The following is an 18,584-nucleotide window of genomic DNA, read 5'->3' on the forward strand; positions in this document are numbered from 1 at the left end:
ATCGCATACCTTGAACCCGGGCAAACCGAGCATCAACCAGATTAGCCCCGGCCCCACTATCCAGAAGAACAGATATCCTCTCAGTTCTCGTACCCACCACCACCTCCGCCGGTACGAGAAACTGAGACGAACCTAGGGACGAAATACCTACTCCCAGATTGCCGTCCACCACACAACCTGGGATCAACAGTTTTCCGACGACTCTTCACTCTGCAAGGGACGGGATGGACACCCCCCAATAAAATGTCCCTTTCTCCCGCAGAAGAAACACCTTCCTGTCTTATGGCGCACCACCGGTTCCCTCCCCCGAAATGATGTCCCTCCTAATTGCATAGGCTCCTCTGGACTGACCAGGGGAACCACCATATGAGGGGACCTTGTAGGAGGTGGAGTCATCACAGGGGGTAGAGTTATCCCGCACCTCTCCCGAAGCCGTCTGTCAACGCGAATAGCAAGGGCCATAGCGGCTTCCAGTGACGCGGGAGAGTCATACTGTGCCAACACATCCTGTAATTTGTCGGATAAACCATGACAAAACTGGCTCCTAAGAGCCGGGTCATTCCACTGGGTGTCCGTGGCCCACCTACGGAACTCCGAACAGAATTCCTCCGCCGGACGATCTCCCTGCTGGATCCTACGTAACTTAGACTCAGCAAGGGAGATCCGATCTGGGTCATCATATACGAGTCCCAGAGCAGCGAAAAACCTATCCACTGACTGGAGAGCCGGGGAGCCCGGGGGAAGAGAGAACGCCCAAGATTGTGGGTCCCCTTGTAGGAGCGAGATGACAATTCCCACCCTTTGTTCTTCACTCCCCGATGACCGAGGCCGCAGCCGAAAGTACAACTTGCATGCCTCCCGGAAAACAAAAAACTTGTCCCGCCCCCCAGTGAACCTGTCAGGGAGAGCTACTTTAGGTTCTGGTCCGGCTTACTCCTGAGGATGCAAAACCTTGGACCTAACGTCCGCCAGCTCCATGGACAAACTCTGCAACTGCCGAGCTAGACCGGCTACTGGATCCATGGTAGCTGGAGAAAAACTAAGTGGGTCGGTGAAAATGTCACGCTGTCTCTGTATACTGGAGGTAGGGGGCCTAAGCTGACCCTAAGCTGGGGCCCTGACTAGTCCCTCAACCTGGAGGTACTGTTAAAGGTACAGAGGTCCAGGCCGCCAGCGTAACCCCTACCTCCTGAGGATCCCTGCACCTAAGTAATCTAGTCCTGAGAAGGACCCCGATCACAACAAAAGGGGACAAGTAATAATATGCCCACACACAGTACTTAGACGAACGAGACAGTACAAGGGAAAAACCAAAACCACCTTGCATACAACAACTACACAACTACAACAGAGGGAACACCAACGGGAAAGGAGATAAATGATAAAGCGAGGAAGGGAAAAAACACTCCAAATACACTTATCTCAGAAACTCCAAACACCACGATCCGCTCTGTTAGTCTGAATGAAATGCTTTCACCGACACTTCCCAAACAGACCAGCAGGCATTTGAAGGAGTCTCACTACAGCAGTATTGATTGCAGCTGGGCGAGGCTGGACCTCGTCTAGCACAGAGAGAGAGAGAATTAACTCCCTCACTGCCGAAAAACACAAAGCACCAACAAGTCAGCTGCGAGAAGTCAGGCTGTGTACTCGTGACGATCTTCGTGGCGACACACCCGTGACAAAACCAATGCAAGAAAAGGTGTGCCCAAACTTTTGACAGCCACTGTATTTATGAACTTTTCTGCTACATGAATTTGTATATACAACAATGGTGATGCTCCAATCAATCCAAAAAAGTGTATCAAATGATCCATAATTTAATTTGTTCCGCATTAATTTGGTGAATTTGGTGATCAGTTATTATAACCTTAAAGGGAACCTATCAATACATTCATGTTGTCAAAACTTTGGTCAACAAGAAATATTGATGCACTTTACAGTGAACTAAGATGTAATCTGAAACATTAACATCTCAGAAAGTAAAGTATGAAATTAAGCTGGACATGGGGCAACAGTCCACATAGCGACACCCCTCCGACTTCTCCCCACATGATTCAGCTGGATAGACAGCTCTATCCTTATATTCATATAACATAGTTCTTTGCAATGTGATAGTATATTATTGTGATTAGGGCAAAATCACATATCTAATATTGTGAAGGTCCCACATGTGCCATTAAGCAGCTGTGAGCCATTGGGACATGAACTCTAAAATCAATAAGCGAAGAAATAGACCAGCTTCACAAATAGATTATTCTTTATTTAGATTAAAACCATACCCAGGACATGAAAAGTCATGATGACACGATTAAGGGTGAGTGTTCACCTGAAGAGCGTTGATGCAAGCGTTATACTAATGCAAATTCACCTGTCATCATGACTTTTCATGTCCTTTGTATGGTTTTAATTTAAATGAAGAAGAATCTATTTGTGAAGCTGGATTATTTCTTCTCTTATCGCTTATCTGGACTGCCTTGAGCTGTTGTCTGAGCTCCGAGTGGATGGGGATAACGTCAATGGAGAGTTGGAATTCACATTATTGTATAAACTCTAAAAGGCCTCAGGTTGGGCTTCCATGGATCAGACTTGTTTTTTTTCAGCAAATCTTACAAATGCTCTATCAGATTTGAGTCAGAGAGATTTGAATGCCAAGTCAACACTTTCATCTCTTTGTTATTTTTCTCAAATCATTCCTGAACAATATTTGCAGTGTAACAGGTACATTTCTTACTGAGAGTTCCCTACTAAGAGATGTCACTGCTGTTGCCATGAAGGATGATGCTTGATTAGAAAAATGTTTGGATGGGGTATACAGTCATGGCTGAAAGTGTTGGCACCCTTGAAATTGTCCCAGAAAATGAAGTATTTCTCTCAGAAAATTATTGCAATTACACATATTTTGTTATACACATGTTTATTTCCTTTGTATGTATTAGAACAACACAAAAAAACAGTAAAAAAGGCAAATTGGACATAATTTCACACAAAACCCCAAAAATGGGAGGACAAATTTGTTGACACCTTTCCAAAATTGTGAGCAAACAACTTTGTTTCAAGCATGTGATGCTTGTTCAAACTCACCTGTGGCTAGTAACAGGTGTGGGTAAAATGAAAATCACTCCTGAAATCAGATACAAAGGGGAGAAGTTGACCCAATCTTTGCATTGTGTGTCTGTGTGTGCCACACTAAGCATGGAGAACAAAAAGAGGAAAAGAGAACTGTCTGAGGACTTGAGAACTGAAATTGTTGAAAAATATCAACAATCTCAAGGTTACAAGATCTTGATGTTCCTTTTCCATGGTGCGCAACATAATCAAGAAGTTTACAACCCATGGCACTGTACCTAATATTCTTGGACGTGGACGGCAGAGAAAAATTGATGAAAGGTTGCAATGCAGGATAGTCTGGATGGTGGCTAAGCAGCCTCAATTAAGTTCCAAAGAAATTCAAGCTGTCCTGCAGGCTCAGGGTGCATCAGTGTCAGCGTGAACTATCCATCGACATTTGAATGAAATTAAACGCTATGGCAGGAGACCCAGGAGGACCCAACTGCTGACACAGACATAAAAAAACTAGACTGCAGTTTGCCAAAATGTATAGTACAGACCAAAAGTTTGGACACACCTTCTCATTTAAAGATTTTTCTGTATTTTCATGACTTTGAAAATTGTACATTCACACTGAAGGCACCAAAACTATGAATTAACACATGTGGAATTATATACTTAACAAAAAGTGTGAAACAACTGAAAATATGTCTTATGTTCTAGGTTCTTCAAAGTAGCCACCTTTTGCTTTGATGACTGCTTTGCACACTCTTGGCATTCTCTTGATAAGCTTAAAGAGGTAGTCACCGGAAATGGTCTTCCAACAATCTTGAAGGAGTTCCCAGAGATGCTTAGCATTTGTTGGCCCTTTTGCCTTTACTCTGCTGTCCAGTTCATCCCAAACCATCTCGATTGGGTTCAGGTCTGGTGACTGTGGAGGCCAGGTCATCTGGCGTAGCACCCCATCACTCTCCTTCTTAGTCAAATAGCCCTTACACAGCCTGGAGGTGCGTTTGGGGTCATTGTCCTGTTGAAAAATAAATGATGGTCCAACTAAACGCAAATCGGATGGAATAGCATGCCGCTGCAAGATGCTGTGGTAGCCATGCTGGTTCAGTATGCCTTCAATTTTGAATAAATCCCCAACAGTGTCACCAACAAACTACCCCCACACCATCACACCTCCTCCTCCATGCTTCACGGTGGGAACCAGGCATGTAGAGTCCATCCGTTCACCTTTTCTGCGTCGCACAAAGACACGGTGGTTGGAACCAAAGATCTCAAATTTGCCTGTCCTTAGCAGTGGTTTCCTAGCAGCTATTTTACCATGAAGGCCTGCCGCACAAAGTCTCCTCTTAACAGTTGTTGAAGAGATGTGTCTGCTGCTAGAACTGTGTATGGCATTGACCTGGTCTCTAATCTGAGCTGCTGTTAACCTGAGATTTCTGAGGCTGGTGACTCGGATAAACTTATCCTCAGAAGCAGAGGTGACTCTTGGTCTTCCTTTCCCGGGGCGGTCCTCATGTGAGCCAGTTTCTTTGTAGCGCTTGATGGTTTTTGCAACTGCACTTGGGGACACTTTCAAAGTTTGCCCAATTTTTCGGACTGACTGACCTTCATTTCTTAAAGTAATGATGGCCACTCGTTTTTCTTTACTTAGTTGCTTTTTTCTTGCCATAATACAAATTCTAACAGTCTATTCAGTAGGACAATCAGCTGTGTATCCACCTGACTTCTGCACAACACAACTGATGGTCCCAACCCCATTTATAAGCAAGAAATCCCACTTATTAAACCTGACAGGGCACACCTGTGAAGTGAAAATCATTTCCGGTGACTACCTCTTGAAGCTCATCAAGAGAATGCCAAGAGTGTGAAAGCAGTCATCAAAGCAAAAGGTGGCTACTTTGAAGAACCTAGAATATAAGACATATTTTCAGTTCTTTCACACTTTTTTGTTAAGTATATAATTCCACATGTGTACATTCAGTGTGAATGTACAATTTTCAAAGTCATGAAAATACAGAAAAATCTTTAAATGAGAAGGTGTGTCCAAACTTTTGGTCTGTACTGTACGTAAGGCAAAGTCCTTCGGGGAAAGCGTCTTGTGAACAAACTAGACCAAGATAGAGCTTTTGGTAAAACACATCATTCTACTGGTTACCTAAAGCGGAATGAGGCCTACAAAAAAAAGAACACAGTACCTACAGTCAAATATGGTGGAGGTTCAAAGATGTTTTTGGGAAATCTGAAGATCACCAGAGGATTTTGGGTCGCAATGTAGTGCCCAGTGTTGGAAAGATAAGTTTCTATTCTAGGTCATCGGTCTTTCAGCAGGACAATGACCCTTAACATACTTCAAGAAGCACCCAGAAATAGATGGAAACAAAGCGTTGTAGAGTTCTGAAGTGGCCAGCTACGAGTCCGGATCTAAATCCCTTTGAGCACCTGTGGAAAGATTTTAAAATTACTGTTGGGAGAAAGTGCCCTTCAAATATGAGAGACCTGGAGTAGATTGTAAGAAGAGTGGTCCAAAATTCCAGTTGAGAGATGTAAGAAGCTTGTTGATAGTTATAGGAAGCGATTAATTGCAGTTTATTCCAAAGTGTGTGCAACAAAATATTAAGTTGAGGATGCCAACAATTTTCTCCGGCTCATCTTTGGGATTTTGAGTGAAATTATGTCCAATTTGCCTTTTTTTCTCAATTTTTTGTGTTGTTCCAATACACATAAAGGAACTAAACATGTGTATAACAAAACTTGTGTAATTAGATTAATTTTCTGGGAGAAATACTTCATTTTATGGACCAATTTCAAGGCTGCCAACACTTTTGGCCATGACTCTATGTCAAAGTAACATCAACATGAATACCATGCCAGGACTCAATGTTTCCCAGCACAAGATTGCCCAGAGCATCACACTGCGCTGTCATTTTGCCTTTTACCCCACAGTGCACCCTGGCAAGGAATAGTCCAGTAGTGCTTCTGATATTATGGAGGAAGCTGTAGTTATGGAAGTTGCCGATGAAAATGTGGAAAGTAGCCTTCGTAAAATGCTGCTGTTGAGGAGAGCCATAGGATCAAATACTTAATTAACCTCAAGACATAGGAGATTGAGAGAAAAGACCCATAAAGTGTATTATTTCACCTTACATAAGCTTGTTCAGATCAAAAGATGGCTGCCATTTCCTGTTTCATCACACCATGCTCTGTTATGCAAGATGGCAACTGGACCTATGACTACATCCTATTGTACATGTGGCAAAGCTGGAGACTTTATTTATGACTACATCCTGTCGTACAAGGAAGTTCTGGGAGGAAGCTGAATTCTATAGAAGGACTAACCCCGATGACCTCATGGATTACTCTCCCTGATGACCTCATTGATCACGCCCCCTGATGACCTCATGGATCACGCCCCCTGATGACCTCATGGACCTACCCACCCTGATGACCTCATGGATCTGCCCGTGGACTAACCAATCAATAGATCTGGTTACTCACATTCTGGAGCTAACCGAGCCCATATACAGAGTTTATATAAATCTATATCGGAGTTGAATAAACGACACTTGGAGCTGTGTGTCTGATGTTATTCTTTCTTGCATGTGACGTGCCCCCTGCGCCGTGGGGAACTCGGTAGCCGGGCCGGTCGTTGCTAGGGGAGATGTCACAGTGGCGGTGACCCGATCCGTGACCCAGGGCGGTCAATAAAAAGGGGATATTTACAGGGGATTTATGGTTTTTATATACAGTTCGTGACGCCACCTGTGCTATGCGGCTATATGGAGCTGCCGCTGCGGAGCAGGTCCTCTGGAGCTGGTGTAAATGCAGCAGAGTTGGTTTAGCTCTCCACAGGTAGAGCTTAGCTCCAGGGCTGTGCTGAGTTGTTATGGATGTTGTGGTGTAGTGCAGGGGGTGATGGCGCAGCAATAACTTCACAGAGACAGTGGGGTGCAGTCTTCAGAGTTTACTCACAGTTGTTAAGTTCCTCAGGTTGCACTGTCCAGCTTACAGCCTCCCACGTTCACCAGGCAGGGGTTCAGCAATCCCTCAGGTATTTCAAGAGTGCCTGACAGGACCCCGTTCTATATGACCTTCTCAGCCGTCTTTCTGCGCTGGCTCTCACCCTTCTTGCCCTGCGCCTCGCCAAACAATGTCCCAAGCCGGTATCCTCAGATCTTTCTGGGCAACCTGGAGTTCCCTGGATCCTATGTGGTTACCTTTTTGGCGACTTGAGTGCGGATGTGGCAACTGCACCCTGAAAGTACAGAAGCCTCCGGTTTGCAGTTGAACTTTGTAATTCTCACTGATTAGGGGCCGGTCCCCTCTGCGGCTCGATCCCTCCACAGATTCGGGCGTATGGATGGCCTCCAGCACTGCCCGTACCCCTGGGATCCCTTCTTCGTTCCTGGAGCCTTTCTCCTGCTCCTCTCTCCTTTCTCCTCTCCTTCTCAGTCTTGGGCCTCTCTCCTAGGCCCTCCTCCTGAGCAGAGCTCCTGCTCCCCTCAAACTCCACCGACTGACTGGCCTCTCTTTCCAAGATGGTTCCCTCTTTTATATCACTTCTAACACGTGTTTGCCTGATCTACGTCCTCCACCCACACCCACTACATGGTTCCTCCTACTTTGGTTTCCCCCACTCCAACCAGGGACCTCAGCAGGAAGCGCGACACATCTTGCCCTTCCAGCTTGTCTGGAGTAGTGTAATGTTGGATGCAGGTGTTAGGGTCCCGGGCAGCACTCTATCCTTACCTGAGAGTGAGATACCACACCTCTGGGTGAGATGCAGTACCTCTGTGGCAACTGAACCCGCAGGGGCGCCACATACCCCCTTGGTAAAACACAGCACGTCTGCGGGCTGGAACAGAGTAAAGCACAAAATATTTTAAAGACATGCAATTTTTAGAATGCATTCGCATATAAGATCATAAACAAACTTTTTCTTCCCTTTATGGGAGGCACATTCCTTGAACGTTACATGTTTCTTATCAAGAATTTTTAAAACATTATAAAACTTTTTCAATACAATTTTCTTCACATTTATAAAACATTTCTCATATAAAACATTTTTAGTAGGCTACAGCGCAATCTGCAACCGGCTGTCCATTCTTTTCAACAAGGTGCAATCTAGCAAACATGAGCATGAGGGACCGGTCCGAAAACCCTCAACGTAGGCCCTGGGCGTGGCTGCAGGGCATAGGTGATCCAGGTGTTGGACCAGGTCTTCGGCCACGCCAAATGGGTTTTTGTTCTGAGGTCATCTCCGTTGCACCAAACCAATAAGGGGCACTTTAAGAAGTGCAACTATTTACAAGGACAGTTTTCGGCTGCTCACAGTCCTCAGCCTGTCAATCTTTGGTACCCTTGCCGGGTAATTATGGAAACACACTCATAACTTTTTCCAGTTTACACCAACATAGCTGTACCCTTCCGGGTAACTATATACAGTACAGTTCCACCTACTGCTCAGTAGTGGTGCTTCCTCCCGGGAAACAACTCCTGTCCATTATAAGCTGGCCCAGCCGGGTCATCAGCTCTAGATGGCGAGGGTTCACTCTTCTCCACCACCCTGTGGACGTTCAGGGCATACCAGCCCCTCTCACCTCTATGCCTGGTGTAGGTGACGTGATCACCAGGGTAGAGATTCCGATCTGGATGTCCTTCCTTTAGGTGGGACTCCAGGTCCCTCCTGTTGACAAAAAGATCTGTCTCGGTGTGTGGATCCCGGATGAAACCCCATCCTCCATCCAGGTTAAACTTCACCATGGTCCCTTCGGCACGGGGACCATGTGCAGCTTCCTTGTTTTTGCGGGCCCGGGCCTTCTCCTCCATGTTCCGGGCCTCTAGTCTCTCCCAGCACACCCGCCGGAGGTGCCGCTCTTTTTCCAGCTGCGCCAGCTCCCTCTTGCAGTGCTCCACCTGGCGCGCAGCCTCTGCTCTGGTCTCCCGGGGAAACCCCATGAGGTCCCCCCCAGGGTTGTCCCACAGGAACTGGTCCTCTTCACTCCCAGAGATGGCTAAGGGCTCAGGAGCGGGTAACAGCGGGAGGCTACGGTTTTTCACCTCCGCGGACCAGTCCCAAGGCAGACGCTCGTACACCCACTAAGGTGTCAGAGGCGGTGGTTCCTGCAAGGGGCCCAGGAGCGGGCCAGCGTCACTGGTGCCCGGGGTGACGGTTCCAGGCTCCGAGGTACGTTTAGGGCGTTCGAGCCCGGCGACGGATGATATTCCAGGAGGGCTAAGAACGGATCGTCATTTTCCACGCCCAGGGATGGAGGGCTCTGAAGGGGGACCAGGTGCGGGCCAGTGTCGGTAGCGCCTGGTGTTGACGGTTCCGGCAGGGGGTCCAGGAGCAGGTCAGCGCCTTCAGCGCCCGGGACAGGGAGACTCCTCTTACCTGCTCCCGAGGCTGCTCCTGTGCTGCACTCTGCCTCCTGGTGCTGATCTGGCTCCACCAAGGCTGGGGCGCTGCCTGCTTCTTGCAGCGCTGGCTGCTGCCGGTTCGCCATCCTCTCGACCATCTCCTTTTTCCAGGTGGCGATGGCATCCTGCTGGGCCCTCTCCATCCTCCGACTTAGGTCCTCCATCCCGGCGTAGAGGAACTCTGTATCCTCCCGGGACAGCTTGGATACCATCTCCTCCAAGGTGAGGGGTGCCTCAGGCTGTTGCAGGCCGCTGGCGGGAACTCCTGTCTCACCTCCCTCCATCTTGCCTGCCGGTTGCCATCTGTCTAGACTGCTTGAGACCACACCGTCTCCCAGTTTTCTTCTTTTTTCCTCTCCCCTTTCTGGGGCGGTCCCATGGCTGCTTGCTGTCGGACACACCTTTGGGCAGCCCCCCCAGCTTGATGGACATATCCACATACATGGTCACTGTTGCTCGGGGCGGGCCTCGCTTTTGGCGCCATTCTGGAACCCGGCCCACGATGGGAGGCGGTTTCTTGTTGTCTTTTGGCTCGCACATAATGGCCCCCGTTCTTCTGGGGTGGGCGCCACACTCAGTACAGGACACAGTTTCCAGGCGCACAACACCCGGCGACAACGGGTGGGCTCATATCCTGTTCGTGACGCCAAAGATGACGCGTCCCTGGGCAGTGGGGTACTCGGTAGCCAGGCCGGTCGTTGCTAGGGGAGATGTTACAGTGGCGGTGACCCGGTCCATGACCCAGGGCGGTCAATAAAAAGGGGATATTTACAGTGGATTTATGGTTTTTATATACAGTTCGTGACGCCACCTGTGCTATGCGGCTATAAGGAGCTGCCGCTGCGGAGCAGGTCCTCTGGAGCTGGTGTAAATGCAGCAGAGTTGGTTTAGCTCTCCACAGGTAGAGCTTAGCTCCAGGGCTGTGCTGAGTTGTTATGGATGTTGCGGTGTAGTGGAGGGGGTGATGGCGCAGCAATAACTTCACAGAGACAGTGGGGTGCAGTCTTCAGAGTTTACTCACAGTTGTTAAGTTCCTCAGGTTGCACTGTCCAACTTACAGCCTCCCGCGTCGCGCTATGTTCACCAGGCAGGGGTTCAGCAATCCCTCAGGTATTTCAAGAGTGCCTGACAGGACCCCGTTCTATATGACCTTCTCAGCCGTCTTTCTGCGCTGGCCCTCACCCTTCTTGCCCTTCGCCTCGCCAAACAATGTCCCAAGCCCGTATCCTCGGATCTTTCTGGGCAACCTGGAGTTCCCTGGATCCTATGTGGTTACCTTTTTGGCGACTTGAGTTTGGATGTGGCAACTGCACCCTGAAAGTACAGAAGCCTCCGGTTTGCAGTTGAACTTTGTAATTCTCACTGATTAGGGGCCGGTCCCTTCTGCGGCTCGATCCCTCCGCCGCCTGGCAGATTAGGGCGTACGGGTGGCCTCCAGCACTGCCCGTACTCCTGGGATCCCTTCTTCGTTCCTGGAGCCTTTCTCCTGCTCCTCTCTCCTTCCTCCTCTCCTTTTCAGTCTTGGGCCTCTCCTAGGCCCTCCTCCTGAGCAGAGCTCCTGCAGAGCTCCTGCTCCCCTCAAACTCCACCAACTGACTGGCTTCTCTTTCCAAGATGGTTCCCTCTTTTATATCACTTCTAACACGTGCTCCCCTGATCTACGTCCTCCACCCACACCCACTACATGGTTCTCCCTACTTTGGTTCCCCCCACTCTAACCAGGGACAGGGCTCAGCAGGAAGCGCGACGCATCTTGCCCTTCCAGCTGGCCTGGAGTAGTGTAGTGTTGGATGCAGGTGTTAGGGCCCCGGGCAGCACTCTATCCTTACCTGAGAGTGAGATACCACACCTCTGGGTGAGATGCAGTACCTCTGTGGCGACTCAACCCGCAGGGGCGCCACACATGCACTTGACCATATCCATTAGGCCAGGAGCAGGCAACTAGTGAACATATCAAAATGTTCGCCCTAACATTTTTGGCTGTCCAACGTGGGGCCAGCAGAGGGAGAAGCCCTACACCCTTAGGACCGGCGAGTGGAACGGCAGGACGCACTGAATACACCGAGCCAGGAGACTGATCACCTCCTTAACCAAACACGGTAAGTCTGCTGATTTTTATAATCTGTAGTCTTTTCCTGTGTTCCTCGGGGTATCCTGTGCAGATTGCCTGACTGTGTCCGGTTTTTGAGGTATCTGTAAGACGGCAGAAGGGTCTCTCCACTGCTGGCCATTTAATTGCGGAAGAACCGTCACGTGCTCAGTTGCCTGCTGCCTGTTATGTGTCGTGTTGAGGGGAGATTGACTGGTATTAAAAGAGAGCAAGTGGGTTTTTCAGCGGTGTCTGGAGAAGTAAAGGATATTGTCTGTGGTACAGTTAACATTTGTCGCCTGTGATACGATTTTCAGTTCTGGTGGAGAAAGTAGGGGTACTTAGCCTGGAGTGAGTGACTCGGCGTGGCCTGGAGTGAGTGACTCGGCCTGGTACCGGCACGGAGCCTGGAGTGAGTGACTCGGCCCGGAGCCTAGTAAATTGAGTTTCGGCACGTAGCCTAGAGTGAGTGACTCGGTACGGGGCCTGGTAGTTGGATTAGTAAATTGAGTTTCGGCACGTAGCCTAGAGTGAGTGACTTGGTACGGGGCCAGGTAATTGTATTAATACAGGTGTTTTATTTATTTTTTATATATATATATATGGAAATCAGACAGGGACTACGTGGCAGGACGGAGACAGATAGAAAGTGTGTGCTGCAGACTTAGTTTTCCTTTAGAATCTCAGGTTTGAGTCATTCTCCCCCGTCTTATTGTTCGTTTTGTGTTTATTTTGGTCTATATAGAGAAAGATGGAGAAATTAATGCAGTTTTGTCGTATTGGCACTAAGCCAAATTCAGATGGCAAGTTGGACCCGTGTGCATTAGATGCGACTCGTGAAGGGAAAACTCATGTTAAACAATGTAAAAAGCTTATGAAGTTGAGTGGAATGCCAGAAGGGGGGAGGTTACAGCCCCTGGAGTGGAAGACTGTCTTAAAAGAGAGAAAAGGTACTCTAGAAGATAATGAATTGTTGTCTACTGCTAGAGCATTGGAAAGAGTCTCTGAAAGTTTGTATAGAGAAAATTGGTTAGAAGAGGAAAAGAAAAAGGACAGAGTTTTGAGTTATGTGTATTACAAAAATGTATCCTGTGAGCGGCCACCGCCATATAATGGTGGTGATGGTGGCACATTGCCATGTGCTGTTTCTGGTGGTGGCCATTTTGTGGATGGCACATGGGCTCCTTCTGGTGGCAGCCATTTTGTAGATGGCAAATGTGCTCCTTCTGGCGGCAGCCATTTTGTGGATGGCAAATTTGCTCCTTCTGGCGGCAGCCATTTTGTGGATGGCAAATGTGCTCCTTATGGCAGCAGCCATTTTGTGGATGGCAAATGTGCTCCTTCTGGTGGCAGCCATTTTGTGGATGGCAGATGTGCTGCCTCCGGTGGCGGCCATCTTGGAACGTTGCCCCAGATTATACAAACTGAGCCATATCATCATGTAACTGACATAGATCTGGCTAAATCGAGTGAGGCATAATCCAGGAATATACACACGTCTTTCGGTGGTGAACATACTAGGCCAATGTTACACACCACAAGACCAGATCCTTTTTACCCAGTAATGACTACTAATGGCCAGTACTATACTTCTTCGGGAAGTGATCATGCTTTACCCATGTTCCCTGTCACAAAGGTGTCCAGTGAGTCACCAACCCTTTCACCTAACACTCCCATCGTGAGCCCAGCTATTCTCCCACCTGGATCATCCCCAGCACTTTCCACTGTCACTTCCCCTGGCAACTCAGCCACACGTCCACATGAGTTACTTCAAGCAGCGACCTCTCCTCCCAACGCTTCCGCTACAACAGCACTCTCACGCAGTCTACTTAACTCTATTCCAGTACCTCACAGTCTCTCTCGCAGCCGAGCGCACACCTGTATGGAACGATGGCCACTGAATCAAGGAGGGGCTCAATCTGGGGGGGACACCAACATCACAGGAAGCACAAAGGGTAGGGAATGTTGGCAACCCATTTTTGAAAAAGAACTTCCTGAGGGACCCTTGTTAGTGGTGGGTAAGGGTGACATAACGACAATGGAAACAGACGCTATTGCTAATGCTGCCAACCCTCGGTTAGAGCACAACGGAGGTGTGGCTAGAGCTATAGTGGAGGCAGGAGGGGCGACTATTCAAACTGACAGTCGAATCATTGTTGAGTCGCGTGGTCAGATAGCTGTTGGGGACAGAGCCGTGACTAAATCTGGCAATCTTCATTGTAGAATGATCTTACACGCTGTGATCCCTACTTTTGATCCTATTCATCCACATGTCAGTGCCCGACAACTACGCGCTGCAATAACTCGTATCTTAGAGTATGCGAATATTAGTGAGCAGATTGAGACCTTGACAATTCCTGCCATTGGTGTTGGCCTCTTCGGGTTCCCTGTTCATGCGTGTGAAAGGGAGATTGTTGGAATTATAATGAACAAGTTTAGCCCCCCAAGCATTTGCTGCCTCTCCGAAATCAGGTTAATTAGTAATGAGGACAGGACTGTTAAAGCTTTTAAGACTGCCTGCATCACCTGGACTCCACCCCATGATATTGGAGCTGCCCAAATAGAGCCCCTCATTCCAGGACTGTTACCTCCCTCTGCTCCTCATACACAAGTAATTACACCTGTACTTCCATTGCCATCTCTACTCCCGCCTCAGGTGCCACCACCAACCCTGCCAACACCCACGTCTGAGGAGCCCATCCTTTATGTCAAGTGTATACCCCAGCAAGCTGCTACTCTGCTGAACCAACTCACAGATCCAGAAAAACAGCCGATGCCTTTCTAGAGAAGCATGCTTCAAATCCAAAGGAATTACACCTCCACATGGCAAGATCTAATTTCCCTGGCAAATCTTAAAGCAGGCGATGCATATTGGCCTGTTATGGACACTGCATTAAATGATGCCTCACTTGTCAGTGACACCACATGGGACTCTGGTGCTCAGTTCTGCCAACAACTTAAGCTCCGAGCAGTTAACGCGGCAACCGTACTAGAAAGTCCCATTGTGCCCAATCCACATACATTGTTATCAGAAATACCATCAGATGCAAAACGTTTCACTGTCATCGATCTGGCCAATGCTTTCTTCAGCGTACCACTACATCCAGAAGATTGGTACCTGTTTGCCTTCACTTACAGAGGATCACAATACACCTGGACAGTCTTACCACAAGGAGCACAGAACTCACCAAGTCATTTCTCTCAGGCCCTTGCCTCTTGTTTACAGCCGTGGAGAGAGACTAACCATCAAGTTGTCCTTCTTCAGTATGTGTATGATCTCCTACTATGTTGTCAGCAGAAGAGTCGAGTCTCAGTCTTCTCCTTCATCTTGCACAACAAACCTGCAAGGTGTCCCTCAACAAAATCCAGTGGTGTCAGCCCAAAGTTGTGTTTTTAGGCCATTGTCTCTCTCCAAACCTGAAACACCTAACGGGTGAAAGGAAACTTGCTATTGAGACCGTTCCTCTACCAAAAGGACCTAAGCAATTACAAGCTTTCTTAGGACTTATCACATATTGTCGCCAATGAATTCCAGATGCCTCAAAGCTGATGCAACTGTTGTACGATGACCTCAAGACGTCAGCTTTTCCACTTTGTCCCAAATCCGTGGAAGCCTTCTACGCTCTTTAACAGGCCATACAGTCTGCACCAGCTCTTGGAATCCCAAATTATCTACTACCTTTTTACTTGTGTGTCAGTGAAGTAGCAGGACATGCTTCCGGAGTCCTAGCACAGAAACACGGGGGAAGAACAAGACCCATCGGCTATTACTCTGCCCGTCTGGACTCGGTGTCTCAAGCTTCCGCTTCTTGCCTCAGAGCCGTTCATGCTGCACATGTGCTTCTGGACAAAACTTCTGATATCATCTTAGGACATCCGGTTCTCTTAATGGCTCCACACGACATAAAAGCTATTCTTGACCAAACTCAACCTAAACATCTGTCGCTGCAGCGTCAAATGAGACTCCAATGTTCCCTCTTGATTCCGGATAATGTCACTCTTGTCCGCTGCACCATCCTCAACCCGTCCACGCTACTTCCTCTTTCCAGGGGGGATGTGGATGATGCTACTGATGCTCTAGGTGAAGATGCCTTTACACACTAAGAGGATCATGATTGTCTCGAACAGATGCAGGAAGAAGCTGCCTCCAAGAGAAATGTGTCTGAAGACCCACTTCCGCATGCTGACCTGACGTTCTTCACCGATGGTTCCAGATTTGCAGATGAAACAGGAAGATTCCATATGGGATATGCTGTGGTTACACATGACCAGGATTCATTTAGAAAAGAGAAAGCAGCCGTGTACATGTCTCAAGACACTGAAGAAGGGCCTCAAAGCTCTCTTATGAAGTTTTATCCATTTCCATCAAGACAAGACACCAGATGATGAAAAGAAGTCGTGGCAAGAAGCAGGAGCTAAAAAGGATGAAGATGGAGTCTGGAGGAAGAACAAAAAGATTTGTCTACCTCGTAATCTGTACCACTCGGTATCAGAATGGGCACACGGTATCACCCAGAGAGGCAAGAATCAGATGAATGACTTGATTTGGAAGACTTATATGGCACATGGGATTTCTACTGTCACCCAAAAATATTGTCCTGCTTTGTGTGTGCAACATGCAATCCAGCACCGCCTCAAAAAGTTACTCTGAAACATTTGGCTAAACCACTCTATCCCTTTCAAAGAATTCAAATCGATCATATTCAAATGCCAAAAGTAGGGAAATACGAGTATGTACTGGTAGTGACTGACATGTTCTCGGGATGGCCTGAAGCCTATCCAGTAACCAACATGACTGACAGAGTGACTGTTAAAAGAGACTGATGACTGAGGTAGTGTGCAGATATGGAATCCCAGAGGTGATTGAGAGTGACCAAGGACCCGCATTCATTTCAGCACTGACTAAGGAACTATGGACATTGGTAGGGCCCGATTTGGGTTTACATACTCCGTATCACCCCTAGAGCAGTGGTAAAGTAGAAAGGCTAAATGGCACCTTGAAAAACAAAATACTGAAAGCCAGTCAGGAGGTTAAACTTCCTTGGACAGACATTTTGCCCATTGCCTTATATTCAGTCAGAAACACTCCGAGGGGTCCAGCTAAACTTACACCACATGAGATTCTTTTTGGGGAGCCTCCAAGGTTGCGTCAATATTTTCCACAACAGCTAGCCTTAGGAAGTGATACTCTTGTAGATTATGTCATTGCTCTTACTAAAGAATTGTCAGTAATACATGCATGAGTTTTATCATCCATTCCAGATCCAGATTTCAGTGAAGGTACTCACACTTTCCAACCTGGTGACAACGTGCTGGTAAAGAAGTTCACCAGAAAGACATCCCTGGAGTTGAGATTTGAGGGTCCCTACCAAGTGCTCCTGACCACTCCTACTTCAATCAAACTCTAAGGAAGACCGACGTGGATACACGCCTCCCACTGCAAGAAGTTTGTGCCTCCATCAGAACCTTCTACAAAATGTTACATATCCTCTACTTTGTGTGTTGTGCCATTCTATACTCATTTGTAGGAGCACAACAGGTCGCAATCACCCAAGCAAGAGGGGTGATCACGCACTGATGGGTGAGGGAACCAGAGACAAAAGGTTAATAAAGTATTTAGGGGGGACTGTTGAGGAGAGCCATAGGATCAAATACTTAATTAACCTCAAGACATAGGAGATTGAGAGAAAAGACCCATAAAGTGTATTATTTCACCTTACATAAGCTTGTTTAGATCAAAAGATGGCTGCCATTTCCTGTTTCATCACACCATGCTCTATTATGCAAGATGGCAACTGGACCTATGACTACATTCTGTTGTACATGTGGCAAAGCTGGAGACTTTATTTATGACTACATCCTGTCGTACAAGGAAGTTCTGGGAGGAAGCTGAATTCTATAGAAGGACTAACCAACCACAGAGCGACACATCGTTTGGAGACACCCACCCTGATGACCTCATGGACCACGCCCCCTGATGACCTCATGGACCAACCCACCCTGATGACCTCATGGATCACGCTCCCTGATGACCTCATGGATCATGCCCCCTGATGACCTCATGGATCACGCCCCCTGATGACCTCATGGACCAACCCACCCCGATGACCTCACAGATCTGCCCATGGACTAACCAATCAATACATCTGGTTACTCACATTCTAGGGCTAACCGAGCCCATATACAGAGTTTATATAAATCTATGTTGGAGTTGAATAAAGGACACTTGGAGTTGCGCCATAGCTGATCAAGGAGAGCTTACATCCGACTGTGTGTGTCTGATGTTATTCATTCTTGCATGCACTTGATCATATCCATTAGGCCAGGAGCAGGCAACTAGTGAACATACCAAAATGTTCGCCCTAAGGCTGCGTGCCCACGATGCGTTTTTCATGCGTTTCCGCTGCGGAAATTCCGCAGCGGAAGCGCATCAAAAACGCTTGGTAATCCGCACCCCATGGTCCCCAATGGCATTCCGCAATGTCAATGCCCATGCTGCGGATTTTCCCCCAGCGTTTCTGCAGCGCTCATAAATCCGCAGCATGTTCATTAATTTTGCGGAAGCGCAGCGGAATTGCCGCCATTGACTTGCATTGAGACGCACATAATCCGTGTCTGTACATTTGTACACGCGGATTATATGCGTTTCAATGTGCAGATGGTACCCAGTTCTGGAGGAGAGAAGACTCTCATCCAGACCTGGGTACCATTGTACCTGTAAAAAAAGAATAAAATAATAAATAAAGTTTATATTCACCTGTCCGGCGGCCCCTGCAGCGCTTATCTTCCAGGACCTGAGATGACGTCACGGTCATGTGACCGCAGGCTGTCTCGCGAGAGCCCGGCAACCAGAAAGAAGCCAGGACGAGCGCGACAGCACACGCGGCGGGGGATCGGGGGTAAGTATAGCTTTATTTGTTTATTTTTACGGTCACACTATATAAATCCATGCCGTTTGCATGGATTTATATAGTGTGACCTACTTGTCAAGCACTTTCCAAGTGATGCTATCGCCTGG

The sequence above is a fragment of the Phyllobates terribilis genome, unplaced genomic scaffold (genome assembly GCF_046119375.1).
Source record: "Phyllobates terribilis strain yellow unplaced genomic scaffold, ASM4611937v1 Scaffold_11__3_contigs__length_659146591, whole genome shotgun sequence".
Classification (NCBI taxonomy): Eukaryota; Metazoa; Chordata; class Amphibia; order Anura; family Dendrobatidae; genus Phyllobates; species Phyllobates terribilis.